Source organism: Taeniopygia guttata, chromosome 19 (assembly GCF_048771995.1).
Source record: "Taeniopygia guttata chromosome 19, bTaeGut7.mat, whole genome shotgun sequence".
Lineage (NCBI taxonomy): Eukaryota > Metazoa > Chordata > Aves > Passeriformes > Estrildidae > Taeniopygia > Taeniopygia guttata.
This window is the reverse complement of record NC_133044.1, coordinates 4,397,221-4,417,494: the sequence shown is the minus strand read 5'-3', so window position 1 is coordinate 4,417,494 and position 20,274 is coordinate 4,397,221. Positions and strand designations below refer to the sequence as shown.

Here is a 20,274-nt window from a genome sequence, read left to right as displayed (position 1 = left end):
AAAAAATTACTGATTTTTATATGCCACAAAACTATTTTGCCACTGGAAAAGAAGCAGTGCTGGACTGTGCTCCTCATATCCACAAAAGTGGATGTTGATCCAAGGCTGTGACCCACGTTGGTAAGAAACAGAAGAATCTGCAGCAAATTCTGACACCCTGCTTTCCTCTAGGTATTTCCTCCTGCTACTTATCCCGGGAATGAAGAGATAATGCTCTGCAGCCAGTGGTTCACTTTCATTCAGGCTCTTATCTCTGCGCTGCAATCAGCTGGAGGGAACACACCCACCAGGGTGATGTTAAACCAGCCAGACTTAGGGACCAGCAGCTCCCTGGCTGCCACAGCTGCACCCCAGGAGCCTGGGGGGACACCCAGGCCAGGGGCTGGCTTTGCTTCTGGGCTGTCAGCACAAAAAAACATCTCAGATTTGTCTGTGCCAGCCATCGCAGCCAGAACTGGAGATTAAAGGTGGTGCAGGATCTGGGAACGATGGAGTGGAGATGTGGGGTGTCATCCCAGCCATCTCAGAGCCTTCCCTGGCAGCTTTAGACATACAACTCTGAGGAACTTCAAACGTGGAATCCTTGGAAAAGACAAGTCATTACCCAGCACTATCTTTGGGATCTTCCAGACAGGAAAGAGCATATCCACCAACACTCCACATTACTAAAAGATCCAGCAGATAAATTGACAAAGTCTTCATTTCTAGTACAAGAAGTCTCTGACAGGTTTAATAAAATCAAACTGGCAAACTTGTGAGGGGAAATAATTCAGCACAGGCGAAAACATGGATTTTCCTCCACCTGTTTTTGTGGTGTGTGGATGCCTTGGCAGAGATTTTCTACCACAAATCAGTGTAAAATATTCTCCAACAGGTATCACAAAAAAACACTTCAGGAATAGCATGAACTTAACATGAATTTAAATACATCCTCCAGAGCAGAGAGGGAATTTTTATCAAAGTTTCAATACCTTGTTCAGTATCTGACCATAACTGTGGGAGATAAACATGGGTGTACCTATACAATGACCTGGGGGCCATGGAGATGTTTCTACTGTTTTGTGGAATGACGATAATTATATTTAGCACTCATTCAGGGCTTTTCATCTTCAAAGCACTTTACAAACATTAATTAATCCCCACAACACCCTATGAGGTAGGTGAGTATTATTACAGTAGGTGTGATCAGGGGATTGGAGAGTGTGCACAAAGCCAGGTAAGGGCAGCAGGAACACACGTTCCTGCAACTGCACATTTCAATTCCTGCTCCTCTCTACGGATCTGCACACAAAAAGGCCTCTCCACATAAATATATGTACAAAATCAGGCCCACACTAACCGATTCCTCTGATTTAGTCCTGGTTTTATGAGTGTGTAAGACACTCTGGTTTTGGGAAGGAATAAAATCTTGAGTGCCCTGGTTTTGTAGATGCTTTAAACAGTGCAAGATGTTTTGACATTCCAACGTGGAGCCACGGCTCCTTTCCATGCTGAGAGTTCAGGCTGAACAAATGCAAGAAAAGCACCTATTTCTGGGAGCTGGAGGCTTTGGGATCCTCTGGCAAACTCCATGCCAGGAACGAGTGTTTTTAATAACCACAGGTGGATAATAGGTTTGCAAAACACGGTAACAGATGGGTATTTTAAATCAAAAGGAAAACAGAGAGGTGGAGAGGGAGCGCTCTCTTTCCAGACAGTTAGAGCTCAATACCTGCCCAACTTCTCTGAGGAATTACCAAGAGAACAAGGAAAAAAAATGGAGCTTAGTCATATTTGTATTCTTATTAAATGCAGGACTGCCTGAGGCGAACAAGAGCTGATATCATAATTATTGGCTTGCCCAGCCAGCTGCCTTCTCTCACCTGATGTGAGATCAGATCTTTCCAGCCTTTGGAGCCTCTGTACCGCTGAGCTCCACTCTCTCTGCAGGGCTGTTTGAATGACCTAATCCTGTCCTGGAGCAGCACCACGCCGTTGTGCTTCAGTAACAAGGTAAGAGGAAACCTCTGACAGCTCCATGCAGCTTTTTAGAAGTCAGCCGTGAAAGCCAAACGGAAGGGGGAGCAGAGCTCTCCTGCCTTGGCTCCTCTATTTAATGTCAAGTCCCTGAGGCTGACTTTGAAGAACTCCAGGCTGAGGGAAGGGAAGGTCAGCACCTCCATCCTGTTCCTCGGCAGCTCCTGTAGGTATTTACCACACACCAGCACAGAGGAGCAGCAGAAGGAGCCAAGGAAAATCCAGGTAAGTGCATGGATCCATTGGTGCTGGGAGAAAGGAAGATTGGAGGTGACTTCCCAAAGGAAAAAAGTCGCTTTTCTCGTCTGGGGTGAAGCTCCCAATCCTTCTCCTCCATAATTATAAAGAAAGCTGGAAGTGTCTTCATTACCTGAAAGAAAAAAACAAACAGGGGGAATCAAACAACAAACCAAGAAAAGCATTGCTGAAAAAATATGGGAAGCCTCATGTCTCAGCAATTCTTGAAAGATTTGTATCAAACTTTTCCAGTGGTGAATCAAAAACTTGGGAAGTTCTGTGTTTTGAAACCAAGCTTGTTTTTAGTGCTGTTTTAATTCTGGTGCTTCTGCCTCGTGTGGTTGGTAGCAGAGGATGAAAACTTTGTTTAGATTTATTCTCATATGGAAAGGTGGCTGAAGTCACAGCCAGAGAGAAGCCAGGATGTGTTAAGGGCAGGAATGGCTGAATTTGAGCACTGCAAGTAGAAGCTGAATTCTTATTTATTTATATCGCTTTCTTTTCACTTTTTTCATTTTAGACTGTTAGATTTACAGCAAGAAAGGGACTGTTTGTGTTACAAACACAATAATTATCTAAACCTATAAATAACAACCATCTGTCATTCAACTCTTGACCCTCTCACCTTCCTGGATTAAATCTTGGTAAATTAGACTTTATAAATGTTTCAGTTTGGTTTATCAGGATCATATGTTTCTAATTTGAATACTATATGAGACATGTTGAACTGGGTGAGGTGTAGGTTGAAAATGTATTTATTTTGTTAATAACTAATTATAGGCATAAAGAGGAAAAATATTGGATAGATAAAGTATATTTCTGAAGGAGCAAAGGATTGTGAAGTTTTCTGTCAGCAAGTTATAATATATGCAGCCATGAAAATACATCATTAAAGCAGATTGTTTATCCTGGTGAGGGGAGATGGGCACTTGCAGGAGAAGGGTGAATGTAAATGAAATAATCTGAGTGTGAGAAAGTGCTGCTTGTACAAGAACACAGATTCTGGTGTGATTTTGCTGAGTTCCTGGGTGTTACTGCAGCCATGTGCTGGAGACAGGAGGCAGTCCAGCACTCTGGGGAGTAAATGGAATTATCTGTAAAAGGCCACTGTGGTAGGTGCAGCACAGGACCCTGCTAGGAACACATAAAACATTTGCTTTTACTGACCTGAAAGAGGAAAGTGTAGAGAGAGGGAAGATTCACCTACATGGAGCAAAATCCTTCAGATCCATCCCTGGTCACAACAGGCTGTCCTTTCTTAGGACAATAATTTGCAGCTCAGGTACAGAAGATAATGAGAAAAATACATTTAAAAAATCAGAAAATGTCCTTTCAATTCTGTGTCCTTTCAGAGCATCAGTGTTGTAAAACAGAAATTAAAAGAAAATGTAATTTTTTAGGATTTCTGGAAACTAGACAACCACAACAACAATATTCTAATACTTTTGGCCACAAAGTTCCAGATATTTCACACAAGAACTGGTGTCAGAATTACTTTCACTCATGAAATCACTCCCATAACCTGATTTCATGTGCTGGTAAATGACCAAGGACAGGGAGGCAGAGATAAGGCCTCCAAAAAAGCTGAAAAAGAAATTTCCAAGCCCCTGCAAAAAATATTGATAATTGATTCATGTTAGAGCCAAACTGATCCTTTGGTTATGGTCTAAAGTGACCACAATAGGTTGGGAAGCAGAAGTCCTGCATTAGTCTATGCAAGACATTTTAAAAAGCAGAAAATTTTAAATGAACCCAAACAAAATGAAAAAAAAAAAAAAAATTAAAAACCACTACATGTATTTACCCTTTAAAAAGCAGGGAGTCAAAGCACTGAAGTGTCTCATGGAGGATTTTTACAGCTACTGCTTACAAACCAAACAATTACACATGCAAAGCACTCCAGCCTGGCTCCTGCTGAAGCTTTGGAGCTGGCTCCTGCTGCCTGTGCCCCTTGGAAAGTCAGGAAAATTTGGCTTGGATTTGGGGCTCAGTGTCCCTTGGACACAGGAAATGTGGATTTTTCCCAGCAGAGAGGATTTGCTGGTGGTGGCCTTGCCCTTTCTCGTTCCTCAGACAGTCCCAGCTCTGAGATTTGGGTCAAACACACCTCCCTGCTCTCCTGCACCTCAAAAAAATCATTAGCTCCAAAGACAAAGAGATTAATTATGGAGATAATGCAGATTAGGAGGGAGCTACAAATCACATCCTCCTCTGTTGCCTCTGTGAGCGCGGCCCAGGCCGCGGCCTCCCAAGGAATCCTCCATGGTGCCAGTGCTTGAGAGCAGGGTGGGAGCTGCCAGAGTAAAGTGATTTACCTGAGTAAATCACCACAACCTGCTCTGGTGGAAGGTTGGAGCTTTAAGGTCCTTCCCCACCCCAACAATTCCATGGATTTGTGGGTCAGGATCAGAGCTGTGAGGTGCTGCTCTCCCTCCTGGTCACTCTGGGATCAGGGCCCTGATGTGCTGCCAGCCACAGGATGCTGCTTGGAATATTGGAAACTAAAAGCAAAGTCTTGGACAATCCTATTGATCAAAGACACTTTGCCACTTGTAATGAGATTGGGGCAATAATTAACTCCTCTGCCACATTTCAGACATAAATCCAAGTTATGCCCTCATTAGCACATCCTCTGCTACTTCCCCAGCTTCTCCTCACCCCATATACAAACATCCTGGGATTTCTGTTGTTTTCTTTAAAATCAATTAAGTTCTGGACATAACATTGCCCATTTTGGGGGTTTTTTCAGCCATCTTGTGCACCTAAGTCTCCTGGTCACACATGAGATACCAGCAGTGGTTGTTTCCAACATGCCAAGAGAGCTGAGACCTGGGTATGGCCCAGAGCTCTGTGCTTGCTGGTTTTTTTGCAAGGAAAAAAAACCCTTTTTGGGGAAAAAAAAAAAAAAGTCCCCCTTCCCAGGGGGATATATGCCACTATTATTCATTAAAAAAAGCAATTAAAATAGCCCACACAGGCCCATAAAATCACAGGATGGGTTGGATTGGAAACAACCTTAAAGCTCATCTTGTTCCATGGGCAGGGACACCTTCCACTAGACCAGGCTGCTCCAAACAACTGTGATAGAACATATTATTCTTTATTTTATTCAGGATGAAAAGGCTTACAGCTATCTGGCTTGGTTCCTCTTTTTGCATTCTATGAACAAAATAATGACACTTAAGGCACTGGTCATTATATATCTTCTTTTACCTAAATCCTCTACGTTTTCAAACTAAACCTGCATTCTCTGGGCCCTGCTGAATGTTTATTAAGGACTGGAGGGAGCTGCTCAGCATGTGGTTAGCAAAGCAATCCCTGTGCAGCCTTTACAAATCTCAGCAGTGCCTTTTGAGGCTCAGTAAATATATGCAAAATCATTTTAAGATGTTTGGATGAGACAGGGCTACTGCAATGCAGAGCATTATTATCTTTCTGTTGGTGAAGTGCTCAGAAATGAATGAAGCATCGAGGGTGAGGTTCCATCAGAGTCATGTAATGAAGCTAAACATGCTGTCATTTTAACCCAATTTGTTTCCCTCTGTACTGCTGCCTCACCAGTTTGTTAGAGCCTCTCAAAGGAGCTCATCCAGTGTCAGCTTACAACTTCCACACCTATCCAGTACTTTACTCCTGGAATGGGCAGGTATCCCTGCCCTGCAAACTCTTAACTGCTGGTTCAACAGACCTGCCAGGACAGGTCCCTGCAACATTCCCCTCTGTGGGCAAATGGTAGGATGCCAGAAATATTAGACAGGAACCTGTTCTCCCAGGAATGTAAGTAATTCATAGAAGGAAATAATTTACTATTTTCCCAGCTGGAATAATTAAAAAGCGAGGCACTGTCCTCCTGAGCTGCTGCAAAGAAGGGCAAGTAAGAGGGGGGAAAGAAAGAGCTGGAATGTCCTGCAGTAAAAATTCTCCTCCAGACCAAACAACTTTAATTCTGTAAGACTTTTCTCACAAGCCAGAATTCCCAGGGCTCTGACCATCCTCCTTCCACTCCTGTGGACTTCAAACTGGAGGACAACCTCTTGAAATGCACTGACCAAAATCCCAAACCTTCAGCTGCCACTTGACCAGGAGGGTTTCCTTTCCCAGGTCACCCAGAACACGTTTCTGCCAGCAGCTCAGCCCTGCCAGCAGCTCAGCCCTGCCAGCAGCTCAGCCCTGCCAGCCTTTCTGGCTCCTCATTATGCCACGATCTGGCTGATTTAGGCTCAGCTTCCAACCCTTGAAGCCCCCAAGATGTTTCCATGCAGAATTGGTGCTTTCTCCTCACTCACTGTCTGCAGGGTTTCTTATTCCTGCTTGGATGCTGAGCTCAGTTATCCCTGAACTCTATTTTGCTGTCTGCAGACTCTTTTTCCTGGCTCCTTTTGAATATTAATCCTGCCCTCCACCTAGACAGGCAAAGCCTCCCATCTCCAGTTGTCTCCAAATCTGATTAGAGCTCCTCTCCAGCCTCTCACTCAAGTCATTAAGTGAAAATACCAAGTAGTGGCAGGCTCTTGAAGAAATCCACTCCAAATACCCTTTCATTCAGCCACTCTCTAACTCCTCCTAATGCTCTGTTCCACCCAGCTTTACCTCCTCTTTGTTAGAGTTTTATCTCAAATACGTTTTCTTAGCTTGCTTATGGAAACATCACAGGCAAAAGCAGAGCAGCCTCACTCATACCCAGCTGTATAATCTGTATTATTCTGTCCTTGCAAGGCCACTATCCAGGGAAACTATACTGCCAGGATAATCCATCCTTAGCAAATTCACAATAGCTTCTACTTTTGCCTTTTTTCCCCCCTAAACTTCAGTGAGTTTAAAATGTTGTCCTTTTCTACTTTTGCCTCCCCCCACCACCCCCCATTTGTTTGGTGGGTTGAAAATTTTGTCCTTTTCTGGGAGTTAAAACTAAATCTGCCACCTGTAATTCTCTCACCTTTTCTACTTTGATGACAGAGAGTGATTTACCTCTTTTCAGTCTTGTAAATCCACTCGTACCCAGCCAATTCTCAGACCTGCAGCTCTGCAGTAATTTCAGCTGATTCTCTAAAATTCACCAGAACTAAATTAATTGGGGCCACTGAACCTGGAGACCTCAAAAAGCCCCAGCCCTGTCCTCTGGGAGGTGAGAACACAGGTATTCTTCCACGGGTGAGATCACAGGCAAACATCATTAATATTCCAGAATTTCTCATCCTCTGACTTGGCAATGCCCCGTTAGTTTTCCACTGTGCTTTAAGGTCAGTAATTAATGATGTTTGCCCTACTTTTCCACCCAGGAATAGAATTGGGATGGGTTCTTTTTTCTTTTTTTTTTTTTTTTCTTTGAAATGCAGAGTGTCTAGAGAGCACCTGTTCTATCCTATGGATTTGGGGTCAGCTTTGTGACACCTGGATTCTGCTTTGGGAACATGCAGCAAATAATATTGTCCAACATCTTTTATAAGAACCTTTCAAAGGACTGAAAAATTATAAACCAGGACCAACTTATCCAAGATTAGCCACTCATGCAAAGTAATTTTTTTTGGATAGTCTGCACACAGTCTTGTGAGGTATTGAGCAATAATACCACTCATTTAAATCTATGGAAATTAACTGTTTGTGGGTATACATCACTTCAGCACACAGCATAAAATACATGTATGGAAAAGCTCTTTGCCTCAAAAAAAAAAAAAATTCATTTAATGGTTAAAACATTCTAGAATTCTTCCTTAAAAAAGGTAAAATTTCCTAGATTTCTGCCCATCCTCTGCAGCTCAGTGTTCAGCAAACTTACAGCTAAATCCCAGCATAATTCTGTCACCTGCTCCTTTTCCTCTCTGAAGCTACAAAAATACAGCAGGAAACTCTTTTCAATAAGCAAAATAAGTCAGATTTATCCATGCAGAAATGCTCAACAAAATTGCAAAGGAGGCTGCAAAATTTGGCTTAAACTGATGATGTTCCTCATTGTTGAAAGACTCCTCAGAAAAAAAAACATTGTTAAAAATCTGCCCAACAAAAATAATAAAATATCAGGTATACAGGAATAGAATATTTTCCCACACATAAACACATTGTTAAGGTTAAAAAAAAAATTGAAAAAGAAAGGCAAAGTGGAATTTAAGAGAGAATGAAAATGTGGAATCTGTGAAAACTGAAAGTGAAGGTGAGAAATGTCAGGAGTGAACTCCAGGAAATTAACAATATGGATTATAAAAATGAACATCTTCAAATTCTGAGAAATAAGCATGTGATGTGTCTATGATACTTGCCTGTGGTTTTACAAGAAACCTGTAAGAGTCAGGCTTTTACCTTTATTTCTTAACTGCCAAATGCAAACAATCTGCATCCTTGATGAGATAAAAATTGCAATTCTTGCACACTCTATTTGCAGCATCGAGTTTCCCAAAAAAAAAAAACCTAGATACCAGGGATCACAACAAGAGAAGTGACAAGTGGCATTGTTTAATTTGGAGAGGGAGAAGAAAAGGAAGACTGTAAGAAAAGCAAATGAGAGAACCCTTAAGAATTCCTTTCCCCTGGTTGAGCAAGTTTGGTGTTGGGCTCATTAGGGATGTTAATGGCCAAACATCATTTTGGAGCAGACACAGGGCCTGGGTTTCCCTGGCAGGAGGAACCAGGCACGTGCTTTTTCATTTTTCACTCTTTTCCTGCTCTTGTCTCCACTTTAACCCAGCTGAGCTGGCACTGAGCAGGGAGAGCTGGACCAGATCACCTCCAGAAATCCCTTCCAGCCCAGTTTTCCTGAATTTCCTCAATGATATTTCTGCTCTGGAGATCTTGGTATGAATTGGAAACCAAGGCTTTGAAAACACTTTTTAGCTCTGCTCTAAATGCTCCCAGCCATGGAGGAAAATGGTCTTTGACCATGGAGTGAGATCTTCTGCCACCAAAAAAAATGTTAACAAAAGGAGCAAAGTATGAGGTTGCTTCCACATAGAAATTTGTGCCTCTTCACCAGCAACGAGCAGCCAAAGCTGACAAAAACTCACACAGAAATTCCCTTACAACAAACTCAGATAACACTCACCCCAGGCACAAATCTCCTTGGCTATAAAACACATTTCCCACTTAATAACTGATAAGCTGCCTCAATATAAAAATTCTGGGTTTAACAGGAAAAAAATATTAAATCAGAGGGAGTAAATATGTGAATGCAAAAGACATTTTCTTTAATTTCAAGTTTATTCTTTAATTGATGAATAAACATCCACAAACTCTCTTTGTTCAGGTTTCTACTTTCCCATGTTGACATCTTTTTTCTCCAGCTGAATCCATGACTCCTTGTTCTGGTTTTGTATCATTCTCTATAATGCCCAAAATACCATAATATTACAAATTTAGTCCTATAGTTGTTTAGAAAATCCAAGAAAACAACAACACCGGAACAAGTGAAAATTTGATTACCTACAGAGATCTGTAAGAGGAAGCAAAAAGTTGAGCTGTTGCCATTACCAAACTTGATACAGATTTGTGAGCAGATTTTCTTTATATTATTTAATAATATATTAAAATATAAATTATTTTTTCTCCTGAAATTGCTTGTCACAGGACCTTGTCAGCAATAACACAAAACTGCATTTCTAGTCCCTTAATGAATATTCTTTATCAGCTGTGCTTTATGTGTTGAAAACAAACAACTATAAAAAGTTTAATTTGCATGATTTTTTTATGCATAAGAAAACAGAACAGCTTTTGGAATAGGGTTAGTTTTATGTCTCGGCCTTTAATGTGGTAATCCCCTTAGATCAGTTAATTATGTTTTATGTATCGCTGAAATTTAATATTTTAAGAGAAGAAATGAGTGTAGTTTCAACCTCTTTAGAGCCAGCTGCTCCCCAGAATTTAAGATTCTATTACGATAAAGGAGTTAATTTTCACACTGAGGAGAGAATGGACAAAATCCCTGTTCAGAGGGGGAATGAGGTTCCCAGAAAGAATCTCTTGGGCTTCATAAACTGCACAGTGATAGAGGAAAATGCAGGACTTGGATGATTCTTAATTAATTTCAACCATTTTCTTGCTTCTAATTTTCATCTCTATGAAGAATTTTGTAACAGCTTCAAGGTCTTGTACACAATTCAATATTCTTGCTTAAATGATGTTTCCTCAATGAAACAGGGATTACTTATTGAGTGTTTGTTACAAAACTGGTTTTGCACGCACATTTTGGGGATATTTGCTGTTTCTGTGAAATTTCTGTCCCTTATTTCAAGGGTGTTATTGCCTCAGGTTTTGTGATGAAATAAATCCTTTTTTTTTTTTGTTTTCCTGTAAGTGAGAAGTTCATAAAACCATAGAACTTAATTCCTCCTTTGCATTTTCTAGTTTATTTAATCTAGCTGTTATTTTTCTTTATCCATACTTTGCCACAAGATATTTTCATTAACCATAATTTGGGATGGAAAAAAGTAAAAGCCCATTTGTTGTCTCAGTTATCAATACAGTGGACATGCTCAGCTTGAAGGGATTCACTCAGTACAGGGACACACAAAACAGATGGAATTTGGAATTTGCTCAGAAAGAGTAGAAAGCAGAGATGATATTTTGCACACCAAGAGAGCTCTTGAAGGAAGTTATTGCTTCAAATATTCATTAAAAAGTTGAGATATTTAAGCATGGAAAAGACTTTTATCATGGTCTCCATTTCTTAGCTACTCTTGATAAAATAATTTCCAGACTGAAGCCCTGAAGGGGTTCATTTATCCCTCAAACAAGGGTCTGCACATCACAAACTTTGACATTTTCCCCTCTGTGGTTCTGCTGAGGAAAAATTAAAATGAATATAAAAGCCTCTCTTATTTTACAAGTCTGAAAAATACATCCCAGATAAACAAATTTTGCAAAAGTTTTGCTTCTCAGTAATTTCAATCGCATTTCAATCATTTCAATCCCATTTCAATCACACTGGCTGGAACAATCTGTTTCCAAACAATCAGCAATGAAGAGAACTGGGGAAAGAAACTCATCTTTGTGTTGCTTTTCTTTGAGGAGAAACAGCTTTCACAAAGAATTTTCCCAACAGAGTTAAAGGAGAATGAAGGATAAAATGAAATTCTATTTTAAACCAAACAGCTGCTGTTGGTGTTGCTGCTGCTCACGGTGAGGACACAGTGTTTGTGAGACAGAAATAGGCAAGAGGAATAAATCAGGCATTGGGAGAACAGGTGGGTGTAGCAGAGGTGGGAGTGCTGGGGAAGTGGGCAGGGAAAAGGGGAAGAACCAGCCTTGGACCTTTGGCACTGAAGGCAGGGAAGGGTAACTGGGGGAAGGGATGATGTGGCCACAGCTGACAGGTTTAAATATTCTGTGGACCTCAGAACTGTAAAAACAGATGGGTTTAGCTGTGCCTATTTCATATTTTCCTTCATTTTCAGATCTTCTCCTGGGAATTTCCTTTGTATTTATATTTACAGCAAATATTAAGTTTTCCAATGCTTACAAAATGGGGAGTTTAATGCTTTTATGCATGACCCATGCTTTGGTCCACAACATAATATTTGCTTTTCCTTCCCCCTCCTCACTTCTTTTAGTCTTCCTAATTTCAAGTCACTTCTATCTCATCTTCTTCCCAGTGGTTATTCCTCCCTAAAGGATTAACATATTTCTATGTTATTCATTTTGCAAAACAATGTCAGGCCGTGTTTTCCCATAAGGTTATTTAATCTCCAAACTGGCCCTCATCTATTCCTCAGCTTGTCTGTCTCGTGCTTTTCCTGCAATCCCAAAGACAATGCTTTAAATTACAAAACTGAGTGTTCAGCTTGATGCTGGGGTTGCAATGACTTTGTAATTTTGTGGGGGAAGGGAGACAAAAGTGTTGGGATAATCAGACATTTGCCTTTTAAAATTTTTTTTCACCCACAATTTTGTTCTGTCTCTCCCTTTTCCCTAAGCAGTGTTTGCTCCAGCTGTAGCTGTAACTTCTGGAATTATGGCACTTTTTACTCTGCAGAGAATTCATGGCACTGAAATGTGAAATATCCTGTGGGTTTATGTGTTTAAAATAGACCTCTCATATCAGAGCTGGTGCAGAACTGCAGCCCTGTTTTAGTTAACAATGTTTTTATTTTCACTCCTTTTTAACCTTTTTCACTCCTTTTTAATTTAATAATCAGGTTTGTGCCCCATCACTGAACCTCATTTTTTTGGTTTTTTTTTTTTTTTTTTTTTTTTTGCTGTTCCTCTCACCTCATCTTTATCATAACTCTTCAGAACAACACCATCACCTGCAAATTCTGTCATGTAGCTTTCCACCTCTTTTTTCCAGGTTTTTTGGGAATACTTTAAGCCCCACAAAATCTCAGCAGACCCCCAAAAAAGCACATTTACCCTCTATTTTCTCTTTCAACCAAATATTCATCCATGCAAAGAAGTTTTCTGTCTATATTCAGGATTTCAGTGGATATTTGGTTCCTTTAAAATCTGGTGAGGAAGCATCTTGTCCAAAGCTCTTCCTGCTCACCCAAGCAAACCATCAGCCCCAGTTTCCCCAGTAAACCTTAACATGAGAACCAGTATGAACCAGTGGGAAAAAACAGCACTGGAGCATTGTGGACAGAGAGGTTCTTGCTAGGAGTGGAAGGTGAGGAAAAAATGTCACTCTCCATGACCTGTTCCTTCATTTTTCCTGCTTTATATGCACCATTTCTCATGCATGCCTGGGAATAGGTGTCAGCAGAACACATCACTCCCCATCAGCTGTGTTCCTGTCACTGGCTGGATTAGCTACTGGTTGAAAGACCTTTGATCTTCTAAAGTCAGAGCAGGAGCTTTAATCTTGGGGTTTGCGTGGATTTTTTTTTTTCCTCCTTTTTCAAAGTTTTTCCCCCTTTTTCAAAGTTTTTCCCCCCCCAAAAAAATGCTTGGAACAGTGCTGCATAAATTGTTTTTTTTCTGAGAAGCTCAGAGGCTTGTGTAAACTACACTGCATAGGCCAGAGTAAATATGTAAAACATGCACAAGCTGTCATTTTAGCTGATTCCATTTAATTCCATGTAAAACCAACAGAATCTGTTCCAATCAAAACTCTAACTCAGGGCAGCTCTGCCTGCTGACATTAGGAACTCAAAACAGGTGAAATTCTATGTGTTTACACATATTGGAGCCTGACATTTCCAAGGAAAAACTAAAGCAAACTGAAGTTAAACAGCCCCTGAACTTGGTTTTTGGTGCCTCATGTTTCTGCACTTAACACATCCCTGCTCTGGGAATCAGCCATCCAAAAGGGGCTTTTTGTTGTTGTTGTTTTTGTTTTGTGGGGGTTTTTTTGGTTGTTTTTTTTTCTTTTTTAACATACTCAGCTTACGACGGTGCTGAGTAATAATAAGATTCCCAAATCCATTTCTCAGATCAAATAAAGGTAATTACAGAGCTTACTGTGGGCGATTCCCAGTGGGAGGGTGGGAGTGGCCACGGGTGGGGCTGTACATGCACAACAGAGAAAATGGGAATGTACCACACCCGTCATAAAACATGCTGCCACAGCCAGCAACAGAAACCATTAGGGTGGATCATCCTCCCCACCTTCTCATAAAGACAGAAAGATGGCATGAGATCCCAAGATGAACTCTCAAGTCCCAGGGAGATGAGCGTGACTCACCCGGGGAGAAAAAGGAACCTAAAACAAATGAGGAGGCTCCCAAAAGTCCTTCCCCTGTGTGTCCCCCCTAGTCAGAAATCAAAATATCCCTCAGACATTTTTGGAGGTTCCAGGTCCCGGTCAGAAGCATTTGAGACCCTGGCAGGCAGCTGGAAACAGCTGTGATTTTGGGTTTGAGCCATGGAATGATTTACCAACCTTGCAGGAAGAACAAGAAGTCACAAAAGTTTAGATATTATAGTAGAAGTAGTTACAAAGTAGAGGGAAGAATTTTTTAGTGTTATACAGGGGGGTTTTAACACCTGTACAGGGGGGGTTTCTGTTTTATGCATAGAAGTCAGAAGTTTTAAGATAGAGGGATCTATCATCCCTCTTTCTTCTTCCTTACCTCCATGTTCTTAATAGCATTCACAGATTAGTTTAGAATAAAAAAACACCATTTAATATCAGTAATAAGTTAAAAAAAACTATAAACATATAACATAATCTACCATATAAAAAATGACAACAGCCAGGGGCAGGAGGAGAGAAGAAGATGAGAGACAGAGAGGATGTCAGGGGTGTGTGTGCCTCTGCCTGAGCTGCTGAGCAAACTGCAGCATCCTGAGGAGAAAATCTTTTAGATAACTTGCAATAAACTTGCAATAAACAACCTTGAGACAGAACAACAAGAGATTGCTGAGCCTTTTTTTAGAAGCATAAGTTAAAATAGAAATTTTTCCACCACACGAAGCCACCCTGCAACCTAGGGTGGTCTTCAACACCCCCTACACCACGTTCCCCAGAGAGGATGAATGGGGTGCATCGTGGCACTCAGAGCCCGTGAGGTATCAATAGGTAATTCATGGCAACAGCTGCTCATTATTCATCTTTTGTTACGTACAAGCAGCAAGAGGCAGGGCCACAGCTTGTTGTGTTTTGGGTCTGGAGGAGCTGACAATCCCTGACCCACATTATTTATGAGATCATTCAGCTCTCCTCACATTTTTGGAAATGTTAACCAATGTCCACTCTTATCATCCGGCTTTAAAACCAACTGGTATTTGCCTTTTCATTCAAATGTAGTGGTGGGCTCTAAAAAAATAACCTTCTACAAAATGCTGTGGATACAGAAAATATTGTGGCTAGCCCATAAACTCCTGTTGAAATTAGGAACCAAAATAGCCACAGAAAGGAAAGGGATACATTGGGATATGTTAAAAGACTTTATAATGTGGTAGAAGAAAGTAAAGTGACCCAGACTGTCATTGCAGGGAGAGGAAAGGAAAGGATGGATGAAGGAATACGTGGGAGACAGAACACATAATTATAGGAGAAAGAGACACTGAAGCTCACAAATGATGGTGTGAAACAGGGCTGTAAAAAAGGTAAGAGTGAAGCCCAGGTGCAGGGACTGTGAGGGGTGCCTGGAGAAGGACCAAGTGCTCATTCCCTGCTGCATTCTCCCAGCTCTCAGCAATCTGCAGGTGATGAATTTCTGAGCCAAAGGAGGCACCTCCTTATCTACCATCCCATTTATTGGCTGTAGCTGCCTTTCTTCTTCCTAGGAATTGTTTTGCTAAGTCACATGGTTGTGTTCATGGCTCTGCTCTATTTGTGGTATCTCCTCACTGGCACTCCCCAGACCCAAAATTCTGAATTCAGCCCAGAGAATTCAGTTACAGATTCGCTGCCATCAGTGAACGCCGCTATCTCCCGTGCTGGTTTTTCCTGCCAGCCCAGCTGGTTATTCATGCCAGAATCACACAGTTTCTGTATCATATTAACTGCTCCCAGCCCTTGGAACCGTGTCTGACTTCATGCTTAGATGTCTACAATAAAGCAATGAAATTTCACACCCCTCCTTCAGGAAGCAGCAGATCCATTCATCCAGAAAGCAGGACAGGGTATGCAAAGGATTGGGTTTGAAAATACTGCCAGAGTTGCAGGGCTGGTAGGGAGAGCTGACATCTATTTTATAGATTAACTGGTGGAGTTGGAAAGGTGTTTTAGTGTTTAGGATAAGGAGGAAAAAGGTGAGGGGAAAACCAAGTGCACCTGACAAATTCAGTCACCTTCTCAGCTATATTTTTCCATGCCTGGTTTCTGTTCAGGGCTGAGTTCCCTCTTTGCTGGGCTAATTATTCAAGTTTAGCCCCTGTGAGGGACTTTTCTCTATTTTTAACTTCCCAGATAATGAGTCTGCCCAGTCTATAAGAAATAGGGAAGTCCTTACAGTGTTATTTCAGCCACAGTGTGTGAATTTTTGTCAGGCTTTCTACTTCTGCATCAATTAATACTTTAGAACTAGAGGTAAAATCCATTCCCAGAACAAACAGGACCTGCAATGAAGCTGAGAAGAAACCCTATAATCTGCTTTTCTCTATTCTGAGGGAATTTCTGTGTGCTTGGGGAGCAACCACCACGTTGTGCCTACATCTTAAACACCACAGGTGGTTTTGGCCTTTCCATCCCAGAAAGGTGTCAGCAGAACTAGAAATCCTTCAGGAAAGGGCTGCAGTATAATCTAAGGTGTGGAATGGCTTCAGAATGAGAAATTACTACATTTCATCCAGGAAAAAAGTGGGAAAATAAAAAAAATTATTAATTCACGAAGTTCTCTGCAGGTACAGACATGGCCCCCTGTCCTCACTGTTGGTGTTAGAAGTAAAAGTTGCAGGATAAAATATAAGTACAGATGTAAGGAAGGGAACCTGGGCCAAACACCACAGTGAAACATCACCTGTATATTTTCTGCAATGCAAAAAAACCCCACAAATTCCTGGTTCTGCCTCTAAAATTTTTTTTTTTCCCTTAAAATAGATTTGGGATAAATGCCTTTTGAGGGTTTATTTTTACAGAGACTTGTAGTTTTTTATAAATGTGTTCCTAGAGCAGATTAAAAACCTGCTGCAAACTCTCTCCCCACCTCATCCAGGAGGCACCTGGATGTTCCAGAGTTCCCAACCACTCCTGCTGGACAGCACACCTGGACATGGTGGTAATTAGTCCACAGTGCTCCCCTGGTATTCAGCCTTGCCTACAGGTAGCCCTTAATGAACAAACCCTGATAATTCAGGAGTGATTTAATTAAAAATGGCATCCTTCTCTTACAGGAATTCAGTACTTTACTGCTTAGCTGGCAGCAAACACATCCCATGTCACTGGATGCAGAAAGGGTCTTCTAATTGCAAATTTTCTTCACTCATCCTTGAGATTGTCACCTTAACCTCTAAATGTGCAAAATGTAAATAAATATCTAAATATCCAGAGGTAGCAAATTATGGGCAGCAGTCAGAGCTAACTGTGGGAGAATTGAGCTCAGAACCCTTGAATAAGAAAACAAAAATAGCACAGTTAAATTAAAGAAATTCACTGGCAGATTTAAATCCAGAAGAGAAGAAATTACAGTCCTTAGAAGCTCTGTAAAGTTATTCAAGTATCCTGTAATCAAGGTCCAATACATCCTGTAAAGAGGAGCAAGGAAGCAGTGAGGAATTCATGTAGCCAAACCAGAGTTTAGTGCTGGGCTGTGCAGGTTCCAATCCTGTTCCTGAAAATGTCTCCTAAAAACAGGACAAGCCTCAGTGACAGGAATGTCAGGGATCAACAAAGCAGTGACAGCTTTGATGAGCCAGCACAACTTCCAGTGTCAACCTGGCAGGAATAACCTTAGAAAAGTCTTGAATTCATTAAAAGCCTTTCAAAAGACTCCTGATTCTTATTAGCAAATCCCTTTTCTGAACGTTTTCCATAATTAATTATGTGTAGAAGTATTCCTGTCTCCATGACAAGTGTTAGTCACAACATTCTGGGCACTTCTATGATATTTGGCACAAGACATCATTGACTGACATGTGATGGATTTTTAACTGTAAAAGGAAAAATGGGATTCTGAAACCTCGTGGCTCCTTTTTTCATAAAGATCCCACAGAGTTATTTGGGAAACAACAGTGTGATGTGGAGAGGAAAAGGATGATTTAGGTTTTAGGGCAGGGATGTGAACAGGTGACACAAGCTGGTGTCAGACCAAGCCCATGGAGCTGCCTAAAGCAGGCACAGAGGATGGATTTGGAACTGGACAACATCCAAACAGCTCTTGTGAAAAGCAATCCCAGCCCCAAGGGCTGCAGAGGGCACCCACAGCGAGCTCAGGTGGCTGCAAGAGGCAGAGGAGACACAAACCCAAGGATTGTTCCAGCCATGGATTTCTGCCACGGGGCTCAGTCATGCAGAGCTAATAGATCAGCTGCTGCTGCCTTGCTTACCCCAACAGCCAGCTGAGGTTACACTTTCTCACTCTTTTCTTATTTTAGAGGTAGTTATCTTATCACAGGAGCCTGCATGGTCACGCAACATTTACAGCAGCCAAAGTGACATGAAATGGTTCCAGCTGCATCTGGGATAATCAGATACCTCTTTCCAAATCAAAGCATCATTGTTTGCTTTAGCACATCCTACATCCAGGCAACCCACAACTTCCTTAAGCTCTGTCTCCCAGGAACAGTTTGTTGCAAATGATTTATTGTTATCCTGATTATTGGCAACCCCCCCTGGCTGTAATTTCTGCTCCTTAAGAAGATTTGTCAGTGACTGTCGTGATTTCTATTTGCTAAAATCTATATTAACAATGCAAAGTGGTTTTGAGTTGGTTTTTGGTTTGGTTTGGGGTTTTTTGTTGTTGGTTTTTGGGTTTTTTTTTGTGGATTTTGGTTTGTTGGTTGTTTTTTTGTTATATGTTCTTTTAACAAAATAGAGTGTCTCTAAGGGACATTTTAAAAAGATTTAATGAACAGTGACAGCAAAAAGATTTTTCAGTATGTTGATTTGGCAGCTTAAACTGATCTGCATTTGCAACCTGCTGTGAGACACATCAGCGAGGCTGAAGTTGCAAATGGCTTTTGAAGTGAAATGTTTGGACTCCAAAAATAAAATGAAAATCAGAAGTACATGGCCAGAGGTTTTTCTCTCACAGCAAGACGTATCCACAATGTTCCAGGATGGGGAGAACCTGGAGCTCTTCCTGAGCTGCTGGTGCCAGTGTGAAAACTGAAAACAGCACTGGGATTGTAGCCTTGGGATTTATCCCCATATGGGAGAGCCTCCAGAACGGATTCTTGACAAAGGCATTCAATAACCACCACTGAATTCAGATTATCAGCCCAACAGTGTTGTGGTATAAGTATTTTTTTACTGTTCTCGTTTAACAGTAAAAAAAAAAAAAGAAAAGTACTTTACCTATGGCTGCTTCTCATTTAATAAAAAGAAAACAGCTTCCCTACACAGGGGGAAATTTTCATAGTCTAAAATGTGACTGACTCCTCCTTTCCTACCAAAATGCAATTCATCAACAGAACCTGGCAAAGGTCTCAGAGGGGACAAGAATGATTTGGTTTTTCTGGACCTTTTGTATTGATTTTCCAAACAACCCTGACAAATCCGCTTTGCTTTCAGAAAGGATTTGTGAAAATTCTCTCACAATGCAGAAGCCACCAGGCAAAAGCTGTACCTGTGCAAAGGCTTTTAATAAAACTCTAATGCTCCAGACCACAAATGAGGCAGCTGGGCTGAAAAATTGCAGTATAAAAGAGAGGTCAGAGACAGTTTTGTATAACCTGAAGATAAGTGGGGAAGCAGCACTGGGAGGGCAGCCAGTGTGGAACACTTAAAAATTACAAATAGACACTCACATATCTTTCCCAGCTCAGTTTTCCCACCTGCTTCCTTCGAGATCAGGAATCTCTCTCCTCATCAGCCTCCAGTTAAGGCACTGGGAGAAGTGCCTGAGACATTTCTGAACTCTATCTCACATCATTTTTTTTCCCTGATGTACTACCACAGGTCTCCTGCTTGATTTCCAAGCCCCATTGTGCTCCATCCCCCCGGGCAGTGCAGTCTTACTCATCATAAATAAAGATTTCTCTTTGAACTATAAAGGCAAAAAAAGGTTTCCACATTTTTAGGTGATATGTCTTTGTTAAGCAAACCTAACAAACCCCTTAGATATTTACCTAACAGCTATTTTAACACGTGGCAAAGACCTGGCAGATTAACTCTTGAATTAAAGTGGCTTTTTCTTCCCCTGATTTGTTCACCTGAAATAGAAATTTTGAGAACGAACACCTTCATGTAGCTACAAACTTGGTGCATGACATAAAAGGATGCATGTTCTACTTTTGTTTTACTCTAAGGTTACAGTGAACAGGAAAAACAAAATACCTGAAGATTAAATTTTTTCCTTTTAATCCAAAGAACACCATCAGATATGGCTCCTATATCCAAAGATCAAAGATTGGGAACTTGAGAGGAGATGCAACTAACAAAAAACAGGGATGGAATGATGAAGTTATTTACATATCTCAGATACATTAAGTCATGCAAAACAGAACAGAAAGGCTGAAGCGATTGGGACTAATAAAAAACAAAAGTGAAAATAT

The 20,274-nt window shown here is 41.1% G+C and overlaps 1 protein-coding gene across 2 annotated transcripts in view; it reads left to right on the top strand.

The window, feature by feature from the left end:
- The first annotated feature begins 1,881 nt into the window (after positions 1 to 1,881).
- Positions 1,882 to 20,274, top strand: part of FOXN1 (forkhead box N1) — a 35,861-nt gene continuing 17,468 nt past the window's right edge. For both annotated transcript variants that reach the window (XM_072937240.1, XM_004177031.5), the window contains exon 1: positions 1,882 to 1,992. The gene's annotated coding sequence lies outside the window, so the exon portion shown is untranslated. The remainder of the gene's footprint in view (positions 1,993 to 20,274) is intronic.